Raw genomic sequence first — 18,468 nt, 5'->3', positions numbered from 1 at the left:
TATGTCACATAAACATTTAAGCAAAAGACAACAAGGGAAACATATGTAATAACAAAGAATGAATTCTTATACAAATCTTCATCTCCTGCTTGCCAGGCAGAAACTCCAAGTGTCTCTCAATACAGTCTGAGATACTTTTAAGTGGCTTTCCAAGTAAAGGAGACAAAATAATCCTTTCCATATATCCTATGGCTGTCCAATCATGTGTTCATAGTTTCTTAAAATATTTTAAGGAATGTGGTATGGACTAATCTATATATACTATAATTAAATCATTAACTCTTTCATGGAATGAAGATGAATTCAGCATCTGAATATAGTACAGTTCAGTGCTTTAAACAAATTAGCCTGTAAAGACCTATAGTTCAACGTGAAGATGAAGTTCAATTTGATTGGTCTCTTTTTATTATTTTTTTCCCTAAAAGCTAGAACTTTTATATGCCTAATGAAACTGGAGAAATTCATAAAAAATAGGTCATTAAACTTTAGAGTATAATAATTAAGAAACTATTTCCCCATGTGTCTTACTTGCAAATTAAGAAAACCTAAAAGCAACATCACATTCCTACATATTGATTACCACCTATAAAATTCATTACTTTCTAGCTTTGTATGTTTCAGCCAAGGACTTCTGCCTTTTTTTATTTTATTTATTATTATTATTATTATTATTCCCCTTTTTTCCCCCTCCAGTTGTTAACGAAAGAAGCAGCATTTCAAGAAGAACAATTAGGTTGGTTTGTGACACTGGACTCCTTGGGGATAGTTTCAGAGCACTGCTGTAAGTAAGCCTGTAGGACACAGTTTCAAACAAACTACACTCCTACAAAGGATTTTTCTTTTTCCTGTGCCATGTAATGCACGCAGGAATGTATGTATTCAGGATGAGGAAATAAAATGAATAAATGGAAGAAAAACAATAAACAAATTTAATGGTGCTTAATGGAACTCTTGTCTACATGCTCTCCCCTTAAAAATGATAATTTATAAGTGCAAGTCCTTATCCTAAGGTATGTTTTAGTCTAGAGAGAAGCAGGAAACTCTAGGTCAGACATAAGGTGACTGAAAAAATGCATTTGATTTATTCATATCTCTTAATGTGAAAAGTGTATTTGAAGAGACTAAAAATCTCAGAAATACTTTTTTGCAACAGCCAATTACTCTCAGCTTTTTAATTCTAGCAATGCATTTGGAACATTTCCATTGTTCTAAGGGTTAAAAACTTCACCGTGACAATGACGAGCCTTATTACTCAGTCAAAGTAAATGGATCACCATATAACCTTTCAGAAATGTTCTTCCTTAAGCTATTAAAACATTCCATGCCCTTAGATGACAACAATTTCTCTGCCTTTTGAAATTTCTTTTCTATCCTGCAGAGTTCATAGAGATATGCTTGGTTAAAATCAACTTATATAAAACTATGCACTGTAAATTCTGACACTTCTGTTTGAATCTCTTTTCAAACACTTGTCTTTGCTCACCATAATAGATGTCAGTTCTTCTGATGTAGTTCAAGCATGAGCTTCATATGAAGACTCAGCTATGTCTATTGCATTTCTGAAGCTACTACTCACTGAAGTTTTGTGCTGTTTGACATCAAAGATAGGCAAGAATCACCTGCTGAGTTCACATGCATGGAGCAAAACATCTTCAAATCACTTGTGCTAGACAAAAGTTTTTCATATTAAGCTTTCACTATCATGTGGACTTAAAGACAAATGTAGTCCTTGTTAAAGTTGCAGCATCGTGTTATTAAACTATGCATCTGGGCCTCATGATTTATATAAGTTTTAAGATGAAAGATAATCATTTGGCCGATTTATTTTTTGGCATCAATTGCAAAGAATTCTGTTGCACAAAAAAATTGTTTTTCATTCAATATGCAATGATTTTGCTCAAAGGTAAAAACAGTTTGAAAGCGTGGCATGCGCTAGCTTAGAAAAAACACAGTGCTCTACTTTTTCTAACTTTAATAGCTGACTTTTTTTTATCGATTTGAAAACCAGAAAGAGGCAACAGTTAAAACATATATATAAGTTCAAAAATCTCTTTTTTGTATAAGTTTAATCAAATAACATACTAAAAATAAATACAAATGTATAAAAAAAAATATTTATGAAGGATCAAGAACTACTGTATAATGGATGTATGTCTAATGGATGCCTAATCAGTATAATAACTGTGTCATAGTTTTTAATCACAATGACTCCAGTGATGACTCTGTATGTAAACCAGATTCAACATGAATATGCATAGGAATTAGATTTTGGAACAGTTGTGTATGAAAAATGTTTATAATTAGTCCATATTTGAATGTCACCAAGTGACTCCATTAAGTGCAAACCAAAACACAACAGGGCGTGTGATTTTTGTGAGATAATCTAATGCCTTGGGTGTGTCAGCTCAGTCAGCAGATGCTGAGATGTAGTTGCCAATTTTAACAGACTGAAGATTTTAGTATTATAGGGCCTCCAGTGTTTTTTATTCATTTAAGTGGCTTGAAATGAATTTAAAAGAAAAAAAGATGTTTTTCCCCTACTATTGTTTTTCCATTTCTTTAGTATATGGATCCAAGGGAGCCAATGTGCCTAACACTTTCCAATCTCTGCAGTTGTTCCATAACTGCAAGGTTAAAACCCTAGCAGGCCAGATCATTAACTCACTCCTGACCATTTAAATTTTTTGTACCTAAATTAAACGCCTACTTTAGCAGCTTCAATACTAACGTGTTTCTTGTTTTAAATACACTTTATATTTACTGAGGCCTTGATATATTTCAAATTGGGAGTGTAGTTAGGTTGTACTAGGTGCTTATATGTACATACAGACAGGTTCAGAGCACATTTTTATGCATTACATGCACAAGTAAGGGACTTCTAAGTTGCTTTAAGGACTCTAGCACTTGTCCGTGTATCATAGGGTCCAGAGGTGCTCCCAGATCTCATGCATTCATCCTAGCTCTGTGCTAAGCACATTTTGCACTGAGATGCATGCAGGTGAATTTCCCTTTCTTTCCATCTGTCCCCTCCTCAAATCTCATTTTCCATTTAAAATAAATCCCAGCATGTGGGCTGGCAGAGAACCATGTCTGCCCCAGCAAGAAGTATAACACCTGAAATACTTGTGGTATATCCAAAATCTTAGGACACACAAAATCTCAGATCACAAAGTTCTGGAATGGACTGCCTCTTAAGGTAGCATAAAATACCCAAATAAATCAGAATCTGCCAGTGAAAGCCTCCTAGACTTTAGAGACCATAATATGACCTTAATATACACAATTTAGGCACCAAAGCTGGAACTATAGAATGCCTTATGAAGAATGACTGTGCAAAGCAGCACAGAGTAGGAAATCTGGGGATAAGGTGGCTGAGACAGAATATGGGTTACAGACTATGCTGGTTTACTTAAAGCACAGTAAACTCCCTTCCTTGTAGTTGTGGCTCCTTCAGATCTGTCAACATTAATTTAATATCCTACTCTTAACATGAATTGCATTCAATATGAGGCATTTCAGGATGTATTTAAGCCTGCATTCAGATTTAACGAGAAATGAGAAATATAGCAGATGGAGAGAAATCATCGTTGCACAGTTGGGCCCTAATGCAAAGAAATTTCTCTAACAGTTGACAGTTAAGAACTGCTCGACTAGTAAACCACAGCAAAAGAAAAGCGATCTACAAATAAAATTAAAAAGCAGGATAACAGCTGCTCCACAGCCTCTACAAAAATCTCTTCTGGAAACAAGAAAAAGACTAACCATGACACCAGATACCACTGTAAGATAACTCGATTGCAGTACTGGTATTAGAGTTTAGCATCTGTGAAGTTGCTACAGAAGTGACCTTTATATTTGGCTTTCCTGTCAGAAGAACTCAAATGAGACATTCTGTTATCAAAGACAAAAACATTCAAAGAGTCTCCTCTACCATCAGTTTTGCATTGTACAACTCTCATTTCCTCATACTTTACACAACAGAGACAAGTTTCTGTACACAGAAATAGTGTGCTGCCCAGATAAAAATATTTTGCCTTTAATGAGCTTTATACACCCAGTCATCCTAGCATCCGAGTCCACAATACACAGAAGTAAGCAACACATTAAACTAAACTATCCACAAGAGAAAGCACAAAGCACCAACAGCAGGCGGGTCAGCAATCCCTCATTTGTGAGGTATCAAAGGCTCTTGATAGATCTAACAAAATTACTCTGAACATCTGACCTTTGTCCATGGCCAGAAGGAATGCAGTTATACAATAGGGGAAGGGAAATCGCTGGTGACAAAATGTAGTTTCAAATAAACTATGCTTCTACTGGCAATTTTTCTTTATCCGCTATCATGTAATACGCAGGGGGATGTACAGTATGTACTTAGAACAGGAAATGAAAGCGAAAAAAATGGAAGCTAAAACTGACACTAACAATACTTAAATTGCTTAATGGAGATGCTGTGTACATACTCCCCCAGGCAACAGATCCTTGTAAGTGTTTAGAGCTTCTAATTGTACCGTATGTCTTAATAAACAGCAGGTTACAGAAACTCTAGGTCAAATGTTACACAACAGAAGCATTTTGTCTATAATTTATTCAAAAGTTTGATTGTATCATTGCACATTAGTAGGAAATCAAACCTCAGAGTTATGAAGCTAATTACTGCCAAGCATTGCTAATATATGTATGTGTGTGTATATATGTAATATATATATTATGTACGCTATATATTTTTTTATATTTACATACATATACACACATATAGCTGTTTTCCTGAGGGCTGAAGGACATCACTGACAGAGTGCAGCAAGCTTTTCTTATGTCTGTGTTCTATTTACTTCATAAGTAGTGCAAGAATTTAGCATCAAGACATTTCTTTTTTGAGGAAAACATTAGGAAATTTTCTTAAATTATCTTATTTTAAAAACAAGAACACGCATAAGTGCATCAGACATAGCTTCTCTGTTCAAGCAGTTCTCTACTCAGCTTTCCTCTCTGGTTTGCTGAGTAGGCAACAGTTCTATAATCACATCAAGAACCTCTCCTGAAAAAGGACTCTGTAACAGAGGGTGCAGTACAAGACGAACAGTTAATACTACCAGATGTTTGAAATAACCCCATCTTCCTTGTGTGCAGACATGTAGAAAAGAAATGAGGTGGAGCAATATCAAAGAAATATCAAAACCCCCTTGGGTTCTAAGGGTGCTCTTCTACACGTTCGCATCCTCCCATGCTGCTCTGCTTGTGCCATCTGCCTCTGGAGAAGCTGCATCACCCTTGTCAGTGAAGTACAATTTTGGTACCCTACTAGGTTGTTCAGAGAGAGGACCTTCACTCAAGCTTCAGAGATCTCTGGGTACAAGAAGCCCCAGTATGGGCTCAAACCTCATCACTGAGATAGTCTAGACACGCTGAGAACTTTGACAAGCAGATATTGCAAGAGCCACTATAATTTCTGGCTATGCTGCCTCCCCATCCCAGCCAAGGATGCTGAGATACCTCTCATTTAACTGTTTACCTTCCTGGCTATAATGTGGATTTATAACACAAAGCAATTGATGGGAACGTCAGGCTGATGACAGAAACATGCACAGAATTGTATAGGTGATGAAGGTAACTACGTTTAAGCCTGTTCCCAAACCTGCTTTCCACCCTGTAAGGAATGAAATATTTATGATATTTGTAAAACTTTTGTGTATTGGTATAGCACAGCTTGAAAAGCCCAAGAACCAAGTAGCTGCCCTGTAACAGCATCAGAGGAAAAAGAAATAGTAACAAACCACAGATTCTATCCCTTTCATAGATTAAAAATGAAGCAGAAGTCTTTGGAGAAAAGCTACTTTTCCAGTCCTCCTAAAGTTTTTTTTCAGTAAGGCTGAGAAGAGAGAAAAGCCAAATAGACCTATCAGTTTATTAATTGGAAAAAAGCTTTTATGAAACTGTATAACTTTTATGATTTTGCACTTAAGTCAGAAGAAATTTAGAGCTATTGCAGAGTTGATTTAACTGCTGAAAGTTGTTTCTACAGAAAATCTGGCCATGTCCATGCTGAAAACAAAACCAAAGCTAAGCAAAAATGAGTGAACCCAAGGAACAAAATCATTTTAAAGGAAACCTTTGAATCTCTTTCAAGGAGTGATGGCAGGAGGTCTATACCTGTACTTTTCAGAGCACTCTGATGGTCAGCCTAGCCAAACAAGAGGAGCTGACAACACAATTCACCAGCCAAAAGTCCTCTGTCACAACCAGACGCTTTCCAACTAGAAAAAGCCAGGTCATTGTGCCAACTACTCAAAGCTCTCAAGACCAGACAAAAATAAATAAACAAAACACAGACAGTTTTATATATAAAACAGGTATAAACCCACTCAGATTCCATAAGAAATACAGGATATTCCTCTTATGGAGGAATGGTAGGGGTCTTCACCCAAAACAAAAGAATCTGTTGATGTGTCAAACAATCTTTCATTTGAAAAACATAAGCAAGTAATCAACCAAGTAACACAAGCAAGTAATCAAGTAATCAAGGAAGATATTGATAATAAATAAATACATTTTATTTGTTTAAATATATCTGCTAAGATTGTAAGAAATCTTAATTGTTGTTCTGGAAGTTATACAATTTAAATATGTCCAAAATGGAAAAAGAAACATGCCATAAAATGAAAATTCTGAAAGAAAACAGAAGAAAAAAAATATTTTAAAAGTTACCATAAAAGGGATCTACAACCTTTCTGAAGTTTTCCTATGGAACATTTATGTGAGGCAGGCATACTTTTGCTTAATGTTTGTTTTTCAATGAAGAAATGCAGGATGCAGGATAACCTCCACTGTTGTTTGTGTTGTTTTTTTTTTTAATCAAAAGTCTTCCATGAAGAAGAAAACCAATTATTGATGATTTCTTTTGAACGGCCACTGCCTTACAAAGTGATGGATAGAATCTCTAGATACAAAGAAGAAAGGAAGAAAGGAAGGAAAGAAATACATTTTAAACCAATTCTGAAAAATGGGTATGTAACTTGCCACCAAGGATCAAAAATTCTTCTTCCTGATCTTTTAATATGATGATATGTAATCTTAAAACTCACAATAAACAAACTCATCCAACTGGCTATTTTGACTTGGATTTAATAGCAAGCTTCAACACTACGTTCATAATCCCAAGAGAATTAATTTCCCTCACTCCAAACAAATTCTTTCTGTGGCTAAATTTGTTATGTCTTCATATAAAATCTACCTCAATTCATCCACCACCAACTTTTCTCTTCTAGGCCACTTGAAGGTATAAAGAAACCATGGGGTGCAACAGTGGAGAGGTTTGCCATAGTGATCTGTAAACTTCTACCAAAATAGTTGATATATATTTAGAGTAGTCTTTTCATTAACTGCAATATTTACCAAGGAGCTAAAGCTTTTAAAAATCTAACTATTGTAACTTATTCCAGTCATTTATTATGAGAGGGAACCAACAATTTATCATTAGACACTACAACCACCACTCTCCATAAAATTATGAAATGTGGATCCTCCTGAGAATACAGGACCAAAAAGATCATCAAAAAGAATTTGTTTGTTCATTTAAATTCAAATGAAAAAAAGCTGTGACCTGGTTACAATCAGTACAGGTACATAAAATGAATACCTAATGGAAATGTTCAGAACTCAAAGAAAAATTTGTGTATTTTGATCACAAATGGATATAAACATATACTATTGGCCAAAGAGTATATTATCCCATTCTTCAATGGCACATCATTCCTTAGAGCTTGAACTCTGTTTCTGTGACCTGCTGTGTATTCTGTTGAAAAGCAGGAAAAGGAAGTAAGTACACTGTTTCTGGAATAAAAATAAAACTTTATATGTAACTAAGAAGTTACTGGAAAAACCACCATGCAAAATATGCCATGTACTGGAGCAGTAAAGTTATGAGCAGTAAATGAGCACCCTGCCGAGTGTCAGTGGACACCCTTTGCATCCCACTCTTGGAATTAATTTGCAGTAACAGCAAAGCAAGATTATTTGGAAAGACAATTCTGCTTATAATATATTTTTTTCAGGACTCACTTTCCACAAGGAAGATAACACCTTATGTAGTGATTGAAAACAGAATCCATCTTATGACTAAATCTGACATTTTCATTCCTTTACATATCATCCAGAGTACTGCAATCAAATATTGAAGCAGATGTATCTGTAGACCAAAGCTGAACAACCGCAAAATATCAAATCATATGGCATGCATTACATCAAAAAAAGGGCTAGACCTAAGAACTAGAAACATATTCAAAAATGACAGAAAACAGTTTTCCTCCTCATCTTTATCACTCCTTTGCAGAGTTGGTGCCCTGATTACCTTAATATTTGTTATTGACATTGAGAGAAAAAAGTCATCCTGCCAAGGATCTTTTGACGGCTCTGAGTAGAGGCTACAACTAAAGCAGTGGCCTTTTCCCCAGCATTCGTTATTTTGAACAGTGGAATTGAATGCAGTCCAGGATGCTGGATCTCTTCTCAGAGAGTGTTTCACCCACACTCAACCTGGAAATCTCTGCTTTTTTTCCATAATACAAGGAATGTTCACAACATGTTGGCTGCCACACGTAAAATCCAGACATTTCAGATACTCTATAACAAACACGCGGGAAATTAAGACAGCTGCATGGAAAGCATAACTTGTTGTATCAACTGAAAAGAAGGTTACAGACAGCTGGGGACATCTCCTTCTTGTTTGTAGAAAGGTTTCTCAGGACAGAGTGTTCAGCATGGAGGAACAGCATATCACACAGCGAGATATTCACCACAAACCTCGGAGTGATGAAATATGAAATACATATGCTCCTCAAGGAATCCACATATGAAACACAGACAGAAAACAACAGCACCAGTTGTCTTAATAACACACTTCCTATCTCAAAGACTGGCAAAGCAAAGAGAAACATTTCTGTAAAAGAAGTGTTATGTCCACATGTGCCATCTGTCAACATCTGCTGGTGAATCCCAAAGAGGTCAAGTGTGCTGCAATTTGAACATTTTTGTGTTTCAACACACTGAACCACTTTCAAGAGTAAGTTAGCACCTCTCTTGTGTTGAGAAGATCTGTCCAAATGGATATTTTCCCACTGTTATTTAAAAACTGAGCAAAATAAGAGAGAAAATCGATCTCAACAGCGGCCATGCCCTAATGATCCGATAGACTTAAGCTTGTTTAGAACCATCACTAGTAGGCCTTTCTCATAAGAAAATACGTACAAATGATGTAATCACGAGTAGGCAGACACTGAGCTACACCAACATACAGATGCCGTCATTACTGTAGCTCTGCAATTCCTTAGCAATCAAAGTGGATACAGCAACACAGGAACTATTAAAAAAATTATGCACCCCTATAAGATAGTGTCTAAGTATTTCACAATCAGTTTAGAATTTGTCCTCTAACCACTGGTGGAGAAATAAGCTAATTTCTGGGGGGTTTATTATAAATAGGACAGAAAGGAATTAAGTGACATGTCCAAGGCCACTTGAGCAATCTGAGGCATAATGGAAGACTGAACTCAAAGATTTTGAACCCCAGGCTCTCTAAGTTAATCAAAAAATATCTTTCCTATTTAATATTCATATTTCCAGTGTACTTGGGGAAGTGATTACAAGGAACGAACAATTATGCAAGCATCAGGAATCAGAGACATCCATAGCAGTAAATGGGAAAACTTTTATGTCCAGAAGACACTGCTGTTGCTGTTACAGATAATGATACTGCAGCTGATCCTGACACTGCTGAGTGGGGCGTAATGTCAGTTCTGGATGAGGAGCTGCGCTGCAGCAAAAATTCTGATCATGAATCCCATGATACCATATCAGCATTTAACAGTCCTGACTTTCATGCCTAGGAGACAACTGACTAAAATGCCAAGCAAAGAATCAGTGAAATCATTGTCAACTCTATTTAATATGTTTTAAGAAAAAGGACTAATTATTATTAACTACTGATCAACTACAGAAAGACATGGGAAGGTGAATCGAATCTTTAGGGAAATACTAATAGCCTGCCTTTACAAATACATGGTCTTTACTTTTAAGCTAGATTTTTGGTTCTGTTTATTAGCATCTGAATTTTGCAGGTATAATCTGCCGTGGGTTTTGCTGTAGGATTAAAGCCATGAGAGAAAAATTGAGGTTTAGTGGTGTTGAGAAAAGAGTTACTGTTTCCTTACCATTTGAACAGAGAAATCACAGCACCATTACATCCAAATAATCAGAGACTCATTTATAGGTAATTAAGACCGTGTCTCCTCTTGGTATGAGAATGAGGAGATGCCATGCAACCCCCAGCTTCCCTTGTAGCCACCTCTGTAATAATAATAGATACTTCACTTGCTTTTGAGCTTTTGATATGGCCAGTTGACTACTTTTTTTTTTCTTCTTCTTTTAGGTCAGTCTTCCATCTCTAAGGATCAGTTTCATGCTTGAAATATTTTTCTCCTGTTTCTAGATTTTATTATTTCTGTTATTATTTAATTCCATAGTGTTAATGTACTAGTTCAGTCCATGTGCATGACCTTGTACAAATACACACCAAATGTAGTCTATGATTATTCAGAGATAATTCATAATGTGAACCACCCAAATTACAGAGACTTTTGGCTGTTTATGGTATTTGTTCATTTTGATTTTGTTCATTTTAACAATGCTTAATTTCAATGATTATTTCAACATTTTTAACAACACCAACACCTTGAATTCTGAGTTGGTAAACATCCCTGTGAGCTCAAAAAGAGTCTCCAGCAAAATTAAAGTAGATCCCAAATTATATCTCTTATTTCTCTAGACCAAAAAACAAAAAGGCAATAGAGCCATCTAAAATACAAGGCACTATACTTGTTTTATACACCAGAATGAAGCAAAAGAAGGCACAAGTCTAATTTTTTTTAACAAATCCTTTGCAGTTCACCTTTAAACTAAAGGTCATCAGGTGAGAATTGGTGTGTTTGAAAGCACTTGAACTGCTTAGGGAGTTCATCTCATCTGTATTATTCATACATATTTGCCGATTATAAATCACAATGGACTGAAATATTTCTAGTCTTTCACATCAGCAGGCATCCAGAGAGCACTGTCTTTTATTTACTGACCATGTTAAAAACGGCACACTTTTTTCTTATTTTATAATAATATGCTGTCTGACCAGTTCAGAGAGATCTCTAATAATGTCTCAGTCCAACCATGGGTCTCATTATGTTGGTAGGAACTGTCATGCAACTGTGAATGTGCAATAAGTGTAGAGGTACAGTAAATGGCAGAAAAATATGAAAAGCATTCTACTTTCAGATGCTGCACAAAGCTATTTATTCCTACTACTAAAAATTGAGGAGAGAAAATGAGGACTTTACTTCATGGCCTTCTAAATTTAAACAAAGCGAGGATTTAAGGGTACATCTTACAGTAGAAAATGAGGGATGTTATACAGTGCAAGACGCGTGCTTAGCTTTTCTTATATTCCATCCATTTTTTAAGCACAGCAGCACATTGATTTCAATGGAATTTCTGTTTAAAAACCAATGCTATAGCATGACCCAGGTAACAGTTTAGAGACTATACATATTATTCATAAATTATATGATTCTGGCCCAGATCTATCACCCTTACTGTGGGCACCTTCCTCTGACTGTGGTCTCATGAAACAAGCTGTAACAACAGTAAAAATTGTATATCTGGATTTCAATTTTATGGAAACTGGAAGCTTTTCTCCTTTAATTCAATTTTGTGTACTGACTTACGTAAAATATTCTATAAACAATACTTGGCTTTCAAAATAATAGTTACAGAACATGACAGAACAGAAGAAGTGCGACTTGTCTGAGTATTTTGATGCACAGCAAAGAGAATTTATTATAGGATGTATCTTCCTAACCTTGGGTCTGGCCTTCGTATTCGGAAGCAGAAAAATGCCTAAGAAATTAAATGAGAGGTAAGTCACCCATTTGCTCTCTGTCTGTGCCACATCACTGCTGCTTCTGGCATGACATTTCTTAGAGGATGAGACAGAGTGAAGAAGAAAGGGAGTTGGTGAAGTGCCTTGCACTTCATTAACATACCTGTCAACAACATACAGACCTACCGCTGTCGGCAGTCTCTTCCGTTGCAGTTCTATTGGGTTCACCACATAGGCACAAATTTCATCCTTATGGTGAGTACTGCAATAAAATCGACGCTCGCATAAGGATCAATGATCTAAAAGGCTTGCACTTACTGCACTACTGTCTGCACCCAAACAGGTGTTTGGTAAATTATCAGTATCCAAGAGCTAAACAACCCCCAAATGGTTCAGATTAAAATAATATGCAAGAATATTCTTTGCAAAAAAGAGGGAAAAGAGCACAATCTCATTTCAATCACCACAAAATTTTCCATTCAAAACCCAGTAGTTTGGGCACATCCACAAAAAGCCAAAGCAAAGTAAGGGATAAATTCACAACGGTTCCAGAGAGCAGCTACTTGAATTAATAGCCCAGTTGGTGGGAAATTCACCCAAGCTGTGCAAGACCTCTCCTCTGACTAAGAGATATGATCCCAAGCTCTCACCTGCCAGGAGAGTGCACTGACCAGCATGCCCCAGCAAAGCTCTGGGGGATGCTGAGGGGCCCGGGCCAAGGCAGCCCCCCGGCGCGGATCCGTTTTGTATTCACTGCGGCAGAGGCTGGAGCCCAGTAATCCACTTCTCATCCGTGAGGCTAGAAAGCCCTCCTTTCCCTCCTCTGCTCCATGAATATTTAGGTACCCCAGGCAAACTGGAACAGCTTTCCCTAGAGAGGTGTTGGTTCCAGCATCTCCCTGAATCCGACAGAGAGTGGGTTTGGACCAGGGTCTTGTGCCACTCAGGAGAGCAGCCTAACCACCACGCTATTAGGTGTTCGAGTGTGGAGCTCCCGAAATCCCTCCTGTGGGAGCAGTGGCACTTGCCATAGCGTATTTAAATATTAATTGAGCAAGAGAGTGTGAATGACTCTTTAAGCCTGACTAGCAGTTAAGGTGTTCTCCTGGGACATGGGAGCTGTGATTTCAGATACCCTTAGGCAAAGCAAGGAATTGAACCCAAGGCTCCCACAGCTGCATCTCTCTTTTTGCCCACTTCTGAATCCAGCCTGAATCCAGCCAGCACCACTGAGATCCACAGATAGCTAAATAACCCCAAACTGCATTGCTCAGTGAATTTATTGTTCACCAGGAAACCTTCGTCCCACTTGCAACCCACCCCACCTTTGCTTGCCTGAAGAGTCAAAGGTGCTGACGTATGGCATCCCACTGCTCCTATGTCTATGTATGTCTCTTCATTTTTGAAATACTAGCACTATTTTTCCAGAGTTAGAAGTGCAGTTTCCCTTTACTTTCTCATGGGGAGCGATCAGTGAACCACGGCAGGTCAAGATGGTTTATTTTAAGAGTGGGAGTTTTACATTGCCAGCCGATAATGCCATATGCGTGGTATATGAGACTGCAAGGGTGTGACTTAAAGGTAAGGCAAAAGTTTGACAGAGCTGGGGAATGAGTTGGGGAATGTTCCAAAGTCCCTTAATATCCTTTGAAGGGAAAGCCAATACGGGAATTTCTTTACGCTAGAAGCTATGTGGGCAGAAACTGTAAGCCCATTCATGTCTCTAATTGTTCCACATCTGAAGGAGGCTGCTGCACATCTGTTATTCCACCACAAGAGTGGAATCTTTTATGAATTTGCCTGCACCTATCATGCTGAGGGAAGGTTTCACAGAGTAAAACAGGATTTTCTTGCCAAACCGTGCATCCTTTTGGAAACTAACTAGGGCCAACACAGATGTGGTAAGCAGCACAAATCCCTCTTTGGAGCATAGATGGTTCCAGAAAAGCATCATTTTTCTACTCCTGGCAAGAAACCGTAAGCTCATTTATATTATTTTCTGAGAAGCAGGAGAGTACACTAACTCCAAATGCTTCAGACTATTTGCTATTCTAACACAATTAAGTGACTGGGAGAAAGAGTGATGCCATACACAACCACATTAACTGTGAGAGCTTTACAATAAAGCATAGTAAAAAATATACAGTATGAAGGGGTTAAGGGAATTGGCAGAGACCTATGGTCTGGGGTATTCATCCAAGTGAAAGTAGCATGGACCAGATATTTTGATGGCTTATATGAAATGATGTAGTCTCAAAAAAATGCCTAATAGTCCTTACCAGCACATATTTGGCTCTCTTACTGCTCCCAAGGTAATTTAACAAAGTCAGAGAAAGTGAAATACTTTACACTATCTGAGACAGTCTTCTGAGGTTAAGATTGAGGCACTACAGGCTGGCAGACTGGGGCAACTTGACATGTCCCTGCCTTTCCTCTGCTTGTTCTTTACAACAAGAGACCAATTTGTTTATTAGGACTTTCTCTCCATCTACCATTACCAATCTATCATACATATAGCACATAAAGAGATAAGATGCCAAACATTTGGTTAGATTTTCTGGCTCCTAAATCCTAATAACATGGATTAAAGCATGCATTTCCATTATAAGTAGATTGTGCAAATAATAAATTGGGTCTGTGCCTTGACATCAAAAATAAAACAATTAAGTTGGGCCTGCTCAAAGCAAAAAAATACCTCTGGGATATGTATGTGTGTATATATGATTTCTCTTTAATTTACCCTGCACTGAGAAACACATATCTTTCAGCTTCATGTTTATTGTTCTATTTTGAAGTCCTTTTTAAGGCATAAATTTTATCAACTTTTTGATCTGTTATTTGAAACATGTCACAGAACAAAATTTGAAACCTATTGCTTAGGTTTTGTTCCCTCTTTCAAGCTTAGACTATTAAGTGAAAATAGCCTAAATCAGGGGTGTTCAGTCCCCTGAAATTTCATTTTGTGTTAAATATTTTGTCAACAGATAAAATAAAAATTATGAACAGTCCGTATCATTCCTGTTAGTATTTTTGTCTTCTTTTGTGTCACTCTTTCATGGTGAGGTGTTGCTGTACAGTATTTATCCTCCCAAAATTACCTATCAGGAGATTTTTAGAACATTGCAGATACAGTAAACAGCAATTATAAAAAATCTATAGTATTCATCCCTATCCCAGAGTCAACAGGCAGATGTAGGAATATGCAGCAAATATGAACATGTGACCACAGTGTTGCATGCTGGAGCAGGTTAGGAGAAAACAAAGTTCACAACACATGCTGGACACAGAAAGTTGCATAAGAGATAAGAAATCATGTTCATGTCTCACCACCACACTATGATATACTACCCGCTCCTCTCCAAACCTGTTGTTATGCCCAACGTATATGTTGAAGAGGGATGCCTGATTTTAAAGAGCTGAATGTTAGATCCTACTCATGAATTAAGTGTCAGGTCTATGCCATTTTTAACGCATTGTTCAATAGGTATAAATCTATCTGCTGATCACTCAGAAGGAAGCTGCCATTCCACATAGCAAATTATTAGCCTGTCACAGAAGCACATATTGGAAGGTCATCTCTTGATTTTGACTGAACAGCTCTCCTGACAGAAAGGGTTAACAAGCAAAAATCAGTATTGTTCAAAGTGATCTGTCTGTAATAAATGAGCTACGTCCTTCTCTTGTGGAAGATTTTGTAAGATAGCAATCATATACAAATATAATTAGTGCTTTTTTATTAGTGCAACAGTCTCTGTTAATAGCACAGTTTGCAGAAGTGAAAGGATTTTACTGATCACCATATTTGCACTGTTATCAATAACTACATACACAGGCCAAAAATGAAAACAGAATGGGTGTGTGTGAATGGAGAATGAGGAGAAAAAGAAAAGAGGAAGGGTGATCGGGGCTGTTTGAGACAAAAAACAGTTCCAAGGAAAAATCTGCAGAAGTCTACATGTACACATAGGCATAGCCTGTGCAGGTCTTCTAAAGGCTCTGAGTTTTAAAAGATATATATTTGGCTAATACTATCTTCTTATTTTATCTGAACAGTAATTTGCACGTGCCACATGTAGAGAATATACACCAGTAACAAGAGAGTTTATATTTAACCCAGTTTTCAAGATACCTAATATTTTGTCAAACATTTTACAGGTTTTAGCTTAGGGATAAATTTGAAGCTGGCTTTTCCCTGGTGAAACCTGCAACAATAGAGAAATATATACTGAACGGAAAGAGAAACTGGGATATTGAGCAAGCCTAACAGAAATGTAACATTTCATTTTGTACTTAATAATGACTTTTTACAGATCCCTTTGACTAGGAAAGCTTTTATATCTCAAAGTTTTACTGTTCAACTGTGATGCGGAAAAACTCTAGATTTTTTGCTTGCTTCAGATTCTAAAATATACATATGGTCTGTTTTCTGACATGAGACAGTAGTTTCAATTTGAAATAGCAACAGCTTATCTGCCAATTCTCTATGTAAGATTTAATGGCTAAAAACTATTTTAAGCCAACCTGTAAAACTCACTATTGTTACAGTTAGCAGGAAACAGCTAATTTGTTCATATATAAACAGAAACTTCATGTTTTGTTGTATAACTATGGCAACTTCTAAAAATGACTCATCCAGGACTTTTGTTATGTTATTTTATGACTCAGACGTATTAACGTTCACCCTATTACCTCTCCCAGCCTCCGATACAGTATCTCCCCTTTCTGAAAGTATTCTAAACTACGTTCTTAGCTCTAAATATCCCTACCCAACTGCCCACTAAAAATCACCTGCACAGGAAAATTTTTTTCTTGATCGGTGTGAGTACTACCTATAAACTCTGAGTTTTAGCTCTGCACACCTGGAGCACTAGGTTGTGGTCTATTACACAATGACAAGATCTATTTTATATTCAAAGTAGCAAAATGACTACAGTATGTGACAAGGAGATAAGTACACCCACCTAGTTTGTTTCCAAGTGGATCGGTTCTTCAGCATGTATTAAGCCCTTCCAGATTTATCCCCGGTGGCTGGCTCTTTGCCAGGGCTTGGATTCTGCTCTGGTGTGCAGTGTGCTGAGTATTCCCAGGTGCTGATGTATTTTTATGCCTTAGTCCTTATTTACAGCTTTTCTTAGGGTTGCTTTGAAGTGTGAACAACCATGTTGCAGCACACTGCAAAGTTCTTTCCACATCCAGCAATCTTTTGATGTTGCCTTAAGTTAAGCTGTCTCTAAATGAGAAAATAGGAGGATGAGCACTAATAAGTTTCAGAAGGAAAGAACCTATTTCTTGCATAAAATTAATAATTTCAGTGTACCAGAAGCTACATGAGCAATCACAGTGCAAGATTAAGAATTTAAAATCATGATTCGCTCCATCCTCCTAAAGCTCTTTGACAACGGCTACTAATATAGTACTACTTTCAACTTTATAGCTCCCCTTTTTACCAGCCCTGCTATTATAACACTTGACATGCTTGGCTGCCATGGTGTAATAAAAAGGGGTAAAATGATGAATTAAAGGTCCCTGGTGCAAATCCTATTCAAAATTTTTGGGTTTGGAATAGGCAGTACGAAAAGGCAATACCAGGAGTTTACGGGTCGTAAAGCAGTACAGGCGCTCGGCTCTTTTAGTTTCAGTTAACTTTCCAAAAGCCAAAGCAACAACAGCAAAAGCTCTAACGATGCCCTCAACTTTCTTTCGGAGAGCAGACACCTAGAGAATAGTCAGGGAGCCAGAGCGGGGAAGCAGCCACATTATGCTGCGGGTTTAGCCAGCATCACTCATATGTGACTCCTGGCAGCTGTCTGATGCAAGTAACTGCTCAGTGCCCGGTAAAACAACATGGTACGGGAGCATGCTTCACACCGTGAGGCAAACGGCACTCTGTGGAACAACAAGAAAAATCAGAACACAGCTCTGAAAATCAATCCAACGTTCTGGGGGTTCAGAGCATTCACTTCTCAAATTCTAATTGCTGAGTTATTCTCACAGATTCTTTTAATATTAAAAAATAAAGTTTGTCACTGTAGTTTATATCTCTTCTTCAATTCTCTTCTTCAATGTTTTGTTTGTTAAGATTTTATTTTTTTTAAATGCATGTATTTGTGTCTTCAAAATTGTTTGGCTGTATTGGAAAATATAGCTTACAGCATACAAACTGTAGAACATCGGTCCCCAGATATTAAACGTTTGTATACCTCATTGCAATTTACAACTGTGTTTGTGGAGGTGTCATAAATTTGAGAAGGCAGCTCTAGTTTATTGTCAAAGGACAGACAGACAGAAGAGCCCAAGTCCAGGCACAGCACTGCTTCTAGTTATGACCGTAGCTGAGCCGCTTAGCACCCTCTGCCTTAGGTTTGCCAGTTGGGATGTTAAGGACCTGAACGGAGCCCTTTTAAGGACAAATTAGGTGTGATGTACATGATTATATTTTTGGGGAAGAAATGTATTAGTGAGTAAGTAAACTGAGGAAGGGAATATGGGTGAGATTCAAAGCCTGTTCAAATTTCTGAAATGCTTCGATTAACTTTTGTGGGTTT

The sequence above is a fragment of the Calidris pugnax genome, unplaced genomic scaffold (assembly GCF_001431845.1).
Source record: "Calidris pugnax isolate Ruff unplaced genomic scaffold, ASM143184v1 scaffold44, whole genome shotgun sequence".
In the NCBI taxonomy this organism is placed as follows: domain Eukaryota; kingdom Metazoa; phylum Chordata; class Aves; order Charadriiformes; family Scolopacidae; genus Calidris; species Calidris pugnax.
Note: the sequence above shows the minus strand (reverse complement) of the source record.